Source organism: Octopus sinensis, unplaced genomic scaffold (assembly GCF_006345805.1).
Source record: "Octopus sinensis unplaced genomic scaffold, ASM634580v1 Contig19446_ERROPOS152761+, whole genome shotgun sequence".
Lineage (NCBI taxonomy): Eukaryota > Metazoa > Mollusca > Cephalopoda > Octopoda > Octopodidae > Octopus > Octopus sinensis.
The window spans coordinates 102,501-114,589 of record NW_021836318.1 but is presented as its reverse complement, the minus strand read 5'-3'; the positions used below and the strand labels follow the sequence as shown (position 1 = coordinate 114,589).

The 12,089-nt window shown below is 37.0% G+C and overlaps 3 long non-coding RNA genes across 4 annotated transcripts in view; all 3 read right to left on the bottom strand.

Moving 5' to 3' along the window:
- Positions 1 to 4,386: 4,386 nt before the first annotated feature.
- LOC118762028 lies at positions 4,387 to 5,467 on the bottom strand. The gene is made up of 3 exons (XR_004997812.1): positions 5,392 to 5,467; positions 5,214 to 5,336; positions 4,387 to 4,501 (listed from the first exon to the last, which is right to left on the bottom strand). It is a non-coding gene; the product is annotated as an uncharacterized LOC118762028 (long non-coding RNA).
- Positions 4,541 to 5,086, bottom strand: LOC118762025. The gene is made up of 2 exons (XR_004997810.1): positions 5,049 to 5,086; positions 4,541 to 4,720 (listed from the first exon to the last, which is right to left on the bottom strand). It is a non-coding gene; the product is annotated as an uncharacterized LOC118762025 (long non-coding RNA).
- Positions 5,468 to 5,491: 24 nt separating the features above from the next.
- LOC115232138 overlaps positions 5,492 to 12,089 on the bottom strand; it is a 30,331-nt gene continuing 23,733 nt past the window's right edge. For both annotated transcript variants that reach the window (XR_004997813.1, XR_004997814.1), the window contains exons 2-3: positions 7,404 to 7,526; positions 5,492 to 5,543 (exon numbers count right to left, since the gene is read on the bottom strand). This is a non-coding gene — a long non-coding RNA (uncharacterized LOC115232138). The remainder of the gene's footprint in view (positions 5,544 to 7,403; positions 7,527 to 12,089) is intronic.

Here is a 12,089-nt window from a genome sequence, read left to right as displayed (position 1 = left end):
TTCAGAGCCATGAACATGAGGAGAAAATACAAAATGAATATTTATTTTAACACCCACGTGAAAAAAAACCAGGCGGGGAGAGGGTTCTTTTGTTGAATCTGGGAATTGAAAGAAGAATGTCAATCCACGTAGGAGAAACAGAAGGGAGATGATTTTTTCAAGAACTTATTAAATCAGACAGCAGCAGTCGTGTGTTGAACATAAACATGAGACAAAGTTTTAGCAGGGAAGGCTGTACAGTTGATGAAATGTAAACCAATAAAAGCCTGGCATTTTATATAATAAATGTTCTGTCATTCGAGGATGATAAAACACAAACTTTGTAACAGTGGGAGTTGAACACAAAATATATTATGAAATATGTAAATATTGCAAAGGAGCATTTTTATCTGCCACACAAAAAATTCCATGAACAAATGCGCTTTCATAAAACAAAATCAATACAGTATGACAACATGATACATACAGCTAAGCATTCAAGGTATATCATAGGACTGTACCTCCACATGGTACCTCTTTACAGCTATGCTTTCTAGGTATATCATAGGACTGTACCTCCACATGGTACCTCTTTACAGCTATGCTTTCTAGGTATATCATAGGACTGTACCTCCACATGGTACCTCTTTACAGCTATGCATTCAAGGTATATCATAGGACTGTACCTCCACATGGTACCTCTTTACAGCTATGCTTTCTAGTTATATATGGACTGTACCTCCACATGGTACCTCTTTACAGCTATGCATTCAAGGTATATCATAGGACTGTACCTCCACATGGTACCTCTTTACAGCTATGCTTTCTAGGTATATCATAGGACTGTACCTCCACATGGTACCTCTTTACAGCTATGCTTTTAGGTATATCATAGGACTGTACCTCCACATGGTACCTCCTTATAGCTATGCATTCAAGGTATATCAAAGGACTGTACCTCCACATGGTACCTCTTTACAGCTATGCTTTCTAGGTATATCATAGGACTGTACCTCCACATGGTACCTCTTTACAGCTATGCATTCAAGGTATATCATAGGACTGTACCTCCACATGGTACCTTTTACAGCTATGCTTTCTAGGTATATCATAGGACTGTACCTCCACATGGTACCTCTTTACAGCTATGCATTCAAGGTATATCATAGGACTGTACCTCCACATGGTACCTCTTTACAGCTATGCTTTCTAGGTATATCATAGGACTGTACCTCCACATGGTACCTCTTTACAGCTATGCTTTCTAGGTATATCATAGGACTGTACCTCCACATGGTACCTCTTTATAGCTATGCATTCAAGGTATATCATAGGACTGTACCTCCACATGGTACCTCTTTACAGCTATGCTTTCTAGGTATATCATAGGACTGTACCTCCACATGGTACCTCTTTACAGCTATGCATTCAAGGTATATCATAGGACTGTACCTCCACATGGTACCTTTACAGCTATGCTTTCTAGGTATATCATAGGACTGTACCACCACATGGTACCTCTTTACAGCTATGCTTCTAGGTATATCATAGGACTGTACCTCCACATGGTACCTCTTTACAGCTATGCATTCAAGGTATATCATAGGACTGTACCTCCACATGGTACCTCTTTACAGCTATGCTTTCTAGGTATATCATAGGACTGTACCTCCACATGGTACCTCTTTACAGCTATGCATTCAAGGTATATCATAGGACTGTACCTCCACATGGTACCTCTTTACAGCTATGCTTTCTAGGTATATCATAGGACTGTACCTCCACATGGTACCTCTTTACAGCTATGCATTCAAGGTATATCATAGGACTGTACCTCCACATGGTACCTCTTTACAGCTATGCTTTCTAGGTATATCATAGGACTGTACCTCCACATGGTACCTCTTTACAGCTATGGTTTCTAGGTGTATCATAGGACTGTACCTCCACATGATACATCTTTACAGTTATGCATTCAAGGTATATCATAGGACTGTACCTCCACATGGTACCTCTTTACAGCTATGCATTCATGGTATATCATAGGACTGTACCTCCACATGGTACATCTTTACAGCTATGCTTTCTAGGTATATCATAGGACTGTTCCTCCACATGGTACCTTTTACAGCACAGTGTTCTGTGTACATCATAGGACTGTACCTCCACATGGTACCTCTTTACAGCTATGCTTCTAGGTATATCATAGGAATGTACCTCCACATGGTACATCTTTACAGCTATGCATTCAAGGTATATCATAGGACTGTACCTCCACATGGTACCTCTTTACAGCTATGCATTCAAGGTATATCATAGGACTGTACCTCCACATGGTACCTCTTTACAGCTATGCATTCAAGGTATATCATAGGACTGTACCTCCACATGGTACCTCTTTACAGCTATGCATTCAAGGTACATCATAGGACTGTACCTCCACATGGTACCTCTTTACAGCTATGCTTCTAGGTATATCATAGGACTGTACCTCCACATGGTACCTCTTTACAGCTATGCATTCAAGATACATCATAGGACTGTACCTCCACATGGTACCTCTTTACAGCTATGCTTTCTAGGTATATCATAGGACTGTACCTCCAAATGGTACTTCTTTAAAGCTATGCTTTCTAGGTATATCATGGACTGTACCTCCACATGGTACCTACATACAGCAAAGTGTTCTGTGTACATCATAGGACTGTACCTCCACATGGTACCTCTTTACAGCTATGCATTTAAGGTATATCATAGGACTGTTCCTCCACATGGTACCTCTTTACAGCTATGCATTCAAGGTATATCATAGGACTGTACCTCCACATGTTACCTCTTTACAGCTATGCATTCAAGATATATCATAGGACTGTACCTCCACATGGTACCTCTTTGCAGCTATGCCTTTAAGGTATATCATAGGACTGTACCTCCACATGGTACATCTTTAAAGCTATGCTTTCTAGGTATATCATAGGACTGTACCTCCACATGGTACATCTTTACAGCTATGCATTCAAGGTATATCATAGGACTGTACCTCCACATGGTACCTCTTTACAGCTATGCATTCAAGATATATCATAGGACTGTACCTCCAGATGGTACCTCTTTACAGCTATGCATTTAAGGTATATCATAGGGCTGTACCTCCACATGGTACCTCTTTGCAGCTATGCATTTAAGGTATATCATAGGACTGTACCTCCACATGGTACATCTTTAAAGCTATGCTTTCTAGGTATATCATAGGACTGTACCTCCACATGGTACCACTCTACAGCTATGCATTTAAGGTATATCAAATGACTGTACCTCCACATGGTACCTCTTTAAAGCTATGCTTTCTAGGTATATCATAGGACTGTACCTCCACATGGTACCTCTTTACAGCTATGCATTTAAGGTATATCATAGGACTGTACCTCCACATGGTACTTCTTTAAAGCTATGCTTTCTAGGTATATCATAGGACTGTACCTCCACATGGTACCTCTTTACAGCTATGCATTTAAGCTATATCATAGGACTGTACCTCCACTTGGTACTTCTTTAAAGCTATGCTTTCTAGGTATATCATAGGACTGTACCTCAACATGGTATCTATTTACAGCTATGCATTTAAGGTATATCATAGGACTGTACCTCCACATGATACCTCTTTACAGCTATGCATTCGAGGTATATCATAGGACTGTACCTCCACATGGTACCTCATTACAGCTATGTATTCAAGGTATATCAGAGGACTGTACCTCCACATGGTACCTCTTTACAGCTATGCATTCAAGATATATCATAGGACTGTACCTCCACATGGTACCTCTTTGCAGCTATGCCTTTAAGGTATATCATAGGACTGTACCTCCACATGGTACTTCTTTAAAGCTATGCTTTCTAGGTATATCATAGGACTGTACCTCCACATGGTACCTCTTTAAAGCTATGTATTCAAGGTATATCATAGGACTGTACCTCCACATGGTACCTCTTTACAGCTATGCTTTCTAGGTATCATAGGACTGTACCTCCACATGGTACATCTCCACAGCTATGCATTCAAGGTATATCATAGGACTGTACCTCCACATGGTACCTCTTTACAGCTATGCATTCAAGATATATCATAGGACTGTACCTCCACATGGTACCTATTTACAGCTATGCATTCAAGGTATATCATAGGACTGTACCTCCACTTCTAACTTCTTTAAAGCTATGCTATTAGGTATATCATAGGCCTGTACCTCCACACGGTACCTCTTTACAGCTATGCTTTCTAGGTATATCATAGGACTGTACCTCCACATGGTACCTACTTACAGCTATGCAATCGAGGTATATCATAGGACTGTACCTCCACATGGTACCTCTTTACAGCTATGCATTCAAGGTATATCATAGGACTGTACCTCCACATGGTACCTCTTTACAGCTATGCATTCAAGGTATATCATAGGACTGTAACTCCATATGGTACCTCTTTAAAGCTATGCTTTCTAGGTATATCATAGGACTGTACCTCCACATGGTATCTTTTACAGCAAAGTGTTCTGTGTACATCATAGGACTGTACCTCCACATGGTACCTCTTTACAGCTATGCATTCAAGGTATATCATAGGACTGTACCTCCACATGGTACCTCTTTACAGCTATGCATTTAAGCTATATCACAGGACTGTACCTCCACTTGGTACTTCTTTAAAGCTATGCTTTCTAGGTATATCATAGGACTGTACCTCAACATGGTATCTATTTACAGCTATGCATTTAAGGTATATCATAGGACTGTACCTCCACATGATACCTCTTTACAGCTATGCATTCAAGGTATATCATAGGACTGTACCTCCACATGGTACCTCTTTACAGCTATGTATTCAAGGTATATCATAGGACTGTACCTCCACATGGTACCTCTTTGCAGCTATGCCTTAAGGTATATCATAGGACTGTACCTCCACATGGTACTTCTTTAAAGCTATGCTTTCTAGGTATATCATAGGACTGTACCTCCACATGGTACTCTTTAAAGCTATGTATTCAAGGTATATCATAGGACTGTACCTCCACATGGTACCTCTTTACAGCTATGCTTTCTAGGTATATCATAGGACTGTACCTCCACATGGTACATCTCCACAGCTATGCATTCAAGGTATATCATAGGACTGTACCTCCACATGGTACCTCTTTACAGCTATGCATTCAAGATATATCATAGGACTGTACCTCCACATGGTACCTCTTTACAGCTATGCATTCAAGGTATATCATAGGACTGTACCTCCACTTGTTACTTCTTTAAAGCTATGCTATCTAGGTATATCATAGGACTGTACCTCCACATGGTACCTCTTTACAGCTATGCTTTCTAGGTATATCATAGGACTGTACCTCCACATGGTACCTACTTACAGCTATGCAATCAAGGTATATCATAGGACTGTACCTCCACATGGTACCTCTTTACAGCTGTGCATTCAAGGTATATCATAGGACTGTACCTCCACATGGTACCTCTTTACAGCTATGCATTCAAGGTATATCATAGGACTGTAACTCCATATGGTACCTCTTTAAAGCTATGCTTTCTAGGTATATTATAGGACTGTACCTCCACATGGTACCTTTTACAGCAAAGTGTTCTGTGTACATCATAGGACTGTACCTCCACATGGTACCTCTTTACAGCTATGCATTCAAGGTATATCATAGGACTGTACCTCCACATGGTACCTCTTTACAGCTATGTATTCAAGGTATATCATAGGACTGTACCTCCACATGGTACCTCTTTAGAGCTATGTATTCAAGGTATATCATAGGACTGTACCTCCACATGGTACCTCTTACAGCTATGCATTTTAGGTGTATCATAGGACTGTACCTCCACATGGTACCTACTTACAGCTATGCAATCAAAGTATATCATAGGACTGTACCTCCACATGGTACCTTTTACAGCAAAGTGTTCTGTGTACATCATAGGACTGTACCTCCACATGGTACCTCTTTACAGCTATGCTTTCTAGGTATATCATAGGACCGTACCTCCACATGGTACATCTTTACAGCTATGCATTTAAGGTATATCATAGGACTGTACCTCCACATGGTACCTCTTTACAGCTATGCATTCAAGGTATATCATAGGACTGTACCTCCACATGGTACCTTTTACAGCAAAGTGTTCTGTGTACATCATAGGACTGTACCTCCACATGGTACATCTTTACAGCTATGCATTTAAGGTATATCATAGGACTGTACCTCCACATGGTACCTACTTACAGCTATACATTTAAGGTATATCATAGGACTGTACCTCCAAATGGTACCTCTTTACAGCTATGCATTAAAGTTATATCATAGGACTGTACCTCCACATGGTACATCTTTAAAGCTATGCATTTAAAGTATATCATAGGACTGTACCTCCACATGGTACATCTTTACAGCTGTACATTTAAGGTATATCATAGGACTGTACCTCCACATGGTACCTCTTTACAGCTATGCTTTCTAGTATATCATAGGACTGTACCTCCACATGGTACCTACTTATAGCTATGCAATCAAGGTATATCATAGGACTGTACCTCCACTTGGTACCTCTTTACAGCTATGCATTTTAGGTGTATCATAGGACTGTACCTCCACATGGTACCTCTTTACAGCTATGCTTCTAGGTATATCATAGGACTGTACCTCCACATGGTACATCTTTACAGCTATGCATTTAAGGTATATCATAGGACTGTACCTCCACATGGTACCTACTTACAGCTATACATTTAAGGTATATCATAGGACTGTACCTCCAAATGGTACCTCTTTACAGCTATGCATTAAAGGTAAATCATAGGACTGTACCTCCACATGGTACCTCTTTACAGCTATGCTTCTAGGTATATCATAGGACTGTACCTCCACATGGTACCTCTTTACAGCTATGCATTAAAGTTATATCATAGGACTGTACCTCCACATGGTACATCTTTAAAGCTATGCATTTAAGTATATCATAGGACTGTACCTCCACATGGTACATCTTTACAGCTGTACATTTAAGGTATATCATAGGACTGTACCTCCACATGGTACCTCTTTACAGCTATGCTTTCTAGGTATATCATAGGACTGTACCTCCACATGGTACCTACTTATAGCTATGCAATCAAGGTATATCATAGGACTGTACCTCCACATGGTACCTCTTTACAGCTATGCATTTAGGTGTATCATAGGACTGTACCTCCACATGGTACCTCTTTACAGCTATGCAATCAAGGTATATCATAGGACTGTACCTCCACATGGTACCTCTTTACAGCTATGCTTCTAGGTATATCATAGGACTGTACCTCCACATGGTACATCTTTACAGCTGTACATTTAAGGTATATCATAGGAATGTACCTCCACATGGTACCTCTTTACAGCTATGCTTTCTAGATATATCATAGGACTGTACCTCCACATGGTACCTCTTTACAGCTATGCATTTAAGGTATATCATAGGACTGCACCTCCACATGGTACCTCTCTACAGCTATGCATTTAAGGTACATCATAGGACTATTACTCCGCATGGTACCCATTCTTAAAATATTTGTTCAATACATTGCAATACACATCTATTTCATGTTATATTTTGTGTCTCCCATTAATCTGTAAATGAAAAGTGAATTGAATGGAAATGCTAGATTAAGTATAATAACAAGGCAGCTTCATATGTTATGATGACATTATCAGGATTTATAAAAGCATTTGTTGTAATATGTAGAACATGTTTTGTTGTTGCTGGTGATATATTACAGAAGTTAGGAGAAGTTAGCCTGTTGAGGCACGCTGTGCTTTCATTCTAGTTTACTAGATGCGACTTTATAGATGCTATTAAAACGATTAGATATAAATGGAATATATGGCAGTAAAATACTGGCAGCTACCACAACACCGCATTGAGCTTTACTATCAACACTTGGTCTTTGGTTATTCTTTACTAAAGTTCCTTCTATTGCTACTCATGTCAAAGCATCCTGACATTGACCAGCAAATGTTCAGGGTGGATATCATTTACATCAATCTTGACATTGTGAGAATGTAACCGGCAAAGGCATGGTTACTTCCCCTTCTTAGTCTAATTAATAAGAAATAATTTCAAAATAATAAATACACGCAATTCGTTTAATCAAGCCCTGCTGTTTTTCTGCACTGAAAAATAATAACGAGGGTTTTTCATTTCCTTTAAGGGTCCAGCCCTTCCCTCTTTCTCTTATTCTATCAGTTCAGGGTTTTGGTTCAGGAGTGGCTGTGTGGTAAGTAGCTTGCTTACCAACAACATGGTTCCGGGTTCAGTCCCACTGTGTGGTACCTTGGGCAAGTCTCTTCTACTATAGCCTTAGTCCAACCAAAGCCTTGTGAGTGGATTTGGTAGACAGAAACTGAATGAAGCCCGCCATATGTATGTATGTATGTATTTATTTTTCAGAAAAACTAGAAAATTCTAATTCCTTGTCTTGCAAATGCATCTTCCGAAAAAAATGAATAAATAAATAATTGTAAGAAACGCATAATTTATGCAAACTTTAAGACACCCTTAAAGAAGGAATATCTATAAAGTATTTCTGTTAGTCTAAATGTTTGCTACTATCATTATCATCATCATTTTCATCATTATCATATTATTATTATTATTATTATTATTATTATTATTATTATTATTATTATTATTGCTATTGTATAGATGGAGGAAAGGTGTGGGTTAGCAGAAACAGTAGTAAAATATATATGCATGTATATATGTATGTATATATCTATGTGTTTGTGTTTTTCCTCTACCACCACTAGACAGCTGGTATTGGTTTGCTTACATTCCTGTAACTTAGCAGTTGGGCAAAAAGAGAACAGTACAATAATAAGTACCAGGCTTGAAAAGAAGAACGGTGCTAATTTGTTTGAAGGAAAACTATCAAGGTGTTGCCCCAGCATGGCTCAGTCAAAATGACTGAAGCAAGTAAAAAGGGCAAACGTGTCTTGCTTTGAGTTACTGCCCTTGTTAGAAAGTAGCTCGGTTTCCTGCCTGCAGGAATAACTTTGAGCAAATTTTGGAGTGCGCCAGAGTGACCACTGCACAGCAGTGTAGCTCAATAATGGAAACGAGAGAGAAAACAGGGCAAAAGAAACTGATTGGCTGATGAGATCACAGGACAACAGAGAATAATGGACAAAGACACACAGAGTATGATAATTCTTAAATAAATGACACAGAGATTGAAGGTAGAATTAAATACATGTATGTGTGTGTGTATTATATATATATATATATATATATATATATACACACACACATGTATGTGTGTGTGTATGTATATATATTATATATATATATATATATGTTTATATAAAGGGAAAGTTTGCGAAAATAAACAAAAGACGAAGGCAGGTGGAGTACAAACATACAAATGTATTAGTATAGCGCTCAGGAATAGAAAAAGTCTTTTACGTTTCGAGCGTACGCTCTTCGACAGAAAGATACACAGAAAAGAAACAAGGAGAGAAACAAGGAGAGAAAAAATGGCATCCTATATATGTATATGTGTGTATATATATATATATATATATATATATATATATATATATATATATATATATATATATATATATATATATATATATACATACATGTGCACCTGTGTGATGTTAAATTTGTTTAAAAGCCAGCTTTGAACAATTCTTAACTTTATATCACACAGCCTTTTCTAGTCAATTTAACATACAAACTTACATACTAACAGACATGAATGAATAAATTAATAAATAAATAAATAATAGGTACAGACACACAGACAGACATAGAAACAAAGATAGATTAATTAAATCTGCTACACATACAACCCAACAAATTAATCTCTGCTCTTGTAATTAAGTTCAAAACCCATATATTGTTATTATTGCTATTATTATCATCATCATCACAATTATTATTATTATTATTATTATTATTACTATTACTATTATTATTATTAAAAATTTTTTAATTAAAATAAAAACATAATTTTCATTATTATCACTATTATTGTGAAAAAAATCTTTTAATCAAAGTTGAATTTGATCATTATTATTAAAAATTTCTTAATTAAAAGTAAATCATCGTCATTATTATTATTATTATTATTATTATTATTATAAGAAACAATTTTAATTAAATAAGTCATTATTATAATTACTATGATTACTGTCATTACTATAAATTTTTTTATCATAAGTAAAAGAAATCAACATCGTCATTATTATTATTTTTATTATTATTATTCAGCCCGTGGGTATTTAGCTAGGTGTCTCTGATAATATATAAGTTGCATAAGGGTTTGTGTGTGTGATGGGGTAGAATGTCAATTGAAACATACCAGGAATATAATTGGGATTAAGATTCAGATCAGTTCAGGACCACACAGATTAAAATACAAAAATTGTTTAGACATTCAATTTTTTTTTTTTTTTAGCTGGGATATGAGGTGGGGCGGGGGAATGAAAATATATGTCCCAAGGGAGAGACGTCACGCATCTCGGTTAACCAATAATTAAAAACGGATGGGAAAAAAAAACTAAAGAAATTTAAAAAAAAAAAAATAATAAAAAATGAAAGAAACAAAAATAAGGTAAAAATTGCAAAGAAATTGTTTTACCAAAATGTGAAATCATAGATTTACAGTCGAATCTGGGTTGCTTTAGAGAAAACCAGTTCTTACAGTCACAGAACAATCAGGACACAGACTGAAGTCTTGGTAGATTTCTGGGCAAAGGAATTCTTTGTTGTTGTTGTTATTTTCCTTCTTGATATTCTTGTCGTTGTTGTAACTCTTGTCGTTGTTGTTGTCATAATTTCTTTTTTGTTGTTCTTCTCGTTGTTATAGTTCTTATTGACTCTTAGTCTCAGATGAGGTCTGATTGAACAAATCACGACCACTCTGTCTTAATTTCTTGTCTGAGTATACCTTGGATTGCATTATCCATTGTTCTGTTTTTTTTTTTTTGTTGTCATTTTTTAAGGTTTCATGAGATTTCACAAAAAGCTCAGCTGGTATTTTTAACAGAAGCAAGAGTCCACTTAGAGAATCCCTTGACTCATACAAGAGGAGGAGGAGGCAGCCATTGGTATTATATGATCTGAAGTTCTCCTTCTTTCATGGTTTGGACTGCGAAAAACTGAGGTACATTTTACCCATCGCAAATCCTTGAAGATCAAGGCTGCTCTACAAACACAGATACACACAGATAGATATATGGTCACAACATTGGCCAAAGTATAAGTTAGAGAGATATTCGGACAGCTGGACAGCATTAATGCACATCTGTTTTTGAATTACAGCTGATATGTGTAGGAGTCTATGTATACATATATATATTTCTATGTGTATGTATGTGTATGTACTTGTGTGTGTATATACATATATATATATATATATATATACACACATACATACACACATATAATATAAATAATATAATTTAATATGATATAATGTGATTATATATATATATATACCTGTCCTCACAATTTGTCTTTGGTGTGTGTGTGTATATATATGACAAGGTAGTTCAATCAAATATTGTTCAATAAATATATTTAAAAAGTTGTTTGAAATATTACTTTTGTTTTGAATTTTTTTTTTTTTTTGCTTTTTGTCCAATTAACAAGTTGTAGCTTTGAAGTTCATTAAGGTGGCTTCAGATAGTGTGAGGTAAAAAACCGACAGAATTACCTGTCTTAACTGTGGTTTGGTTTGTATACAGCGTCCCAGGTAAATACTTGGCTGTCTTTCTTTCGGTAGACCTCTTCAATGGGTTTTCATACTCCTGTGCGCATGTAAGCCATATCAAGGGGTTTTGCATGACAAGGTGTGAAAGTCCTATCACTGTTCTTTTTTGTTATGGACTCTTTGCTGTTTGATTCCAAATCAAAAAGTTCTTGTAAAAATCCCCAGTTGCCTGGTTTGCGGCCCTTTGCCACGGAATTAGCTTTCGAGGTTGATTCCATTATCTCCATTTGGCTATTCACCATGTTGCTTTCCTTCGTGTTGAGACAGTCCTCCAGACTGTGGC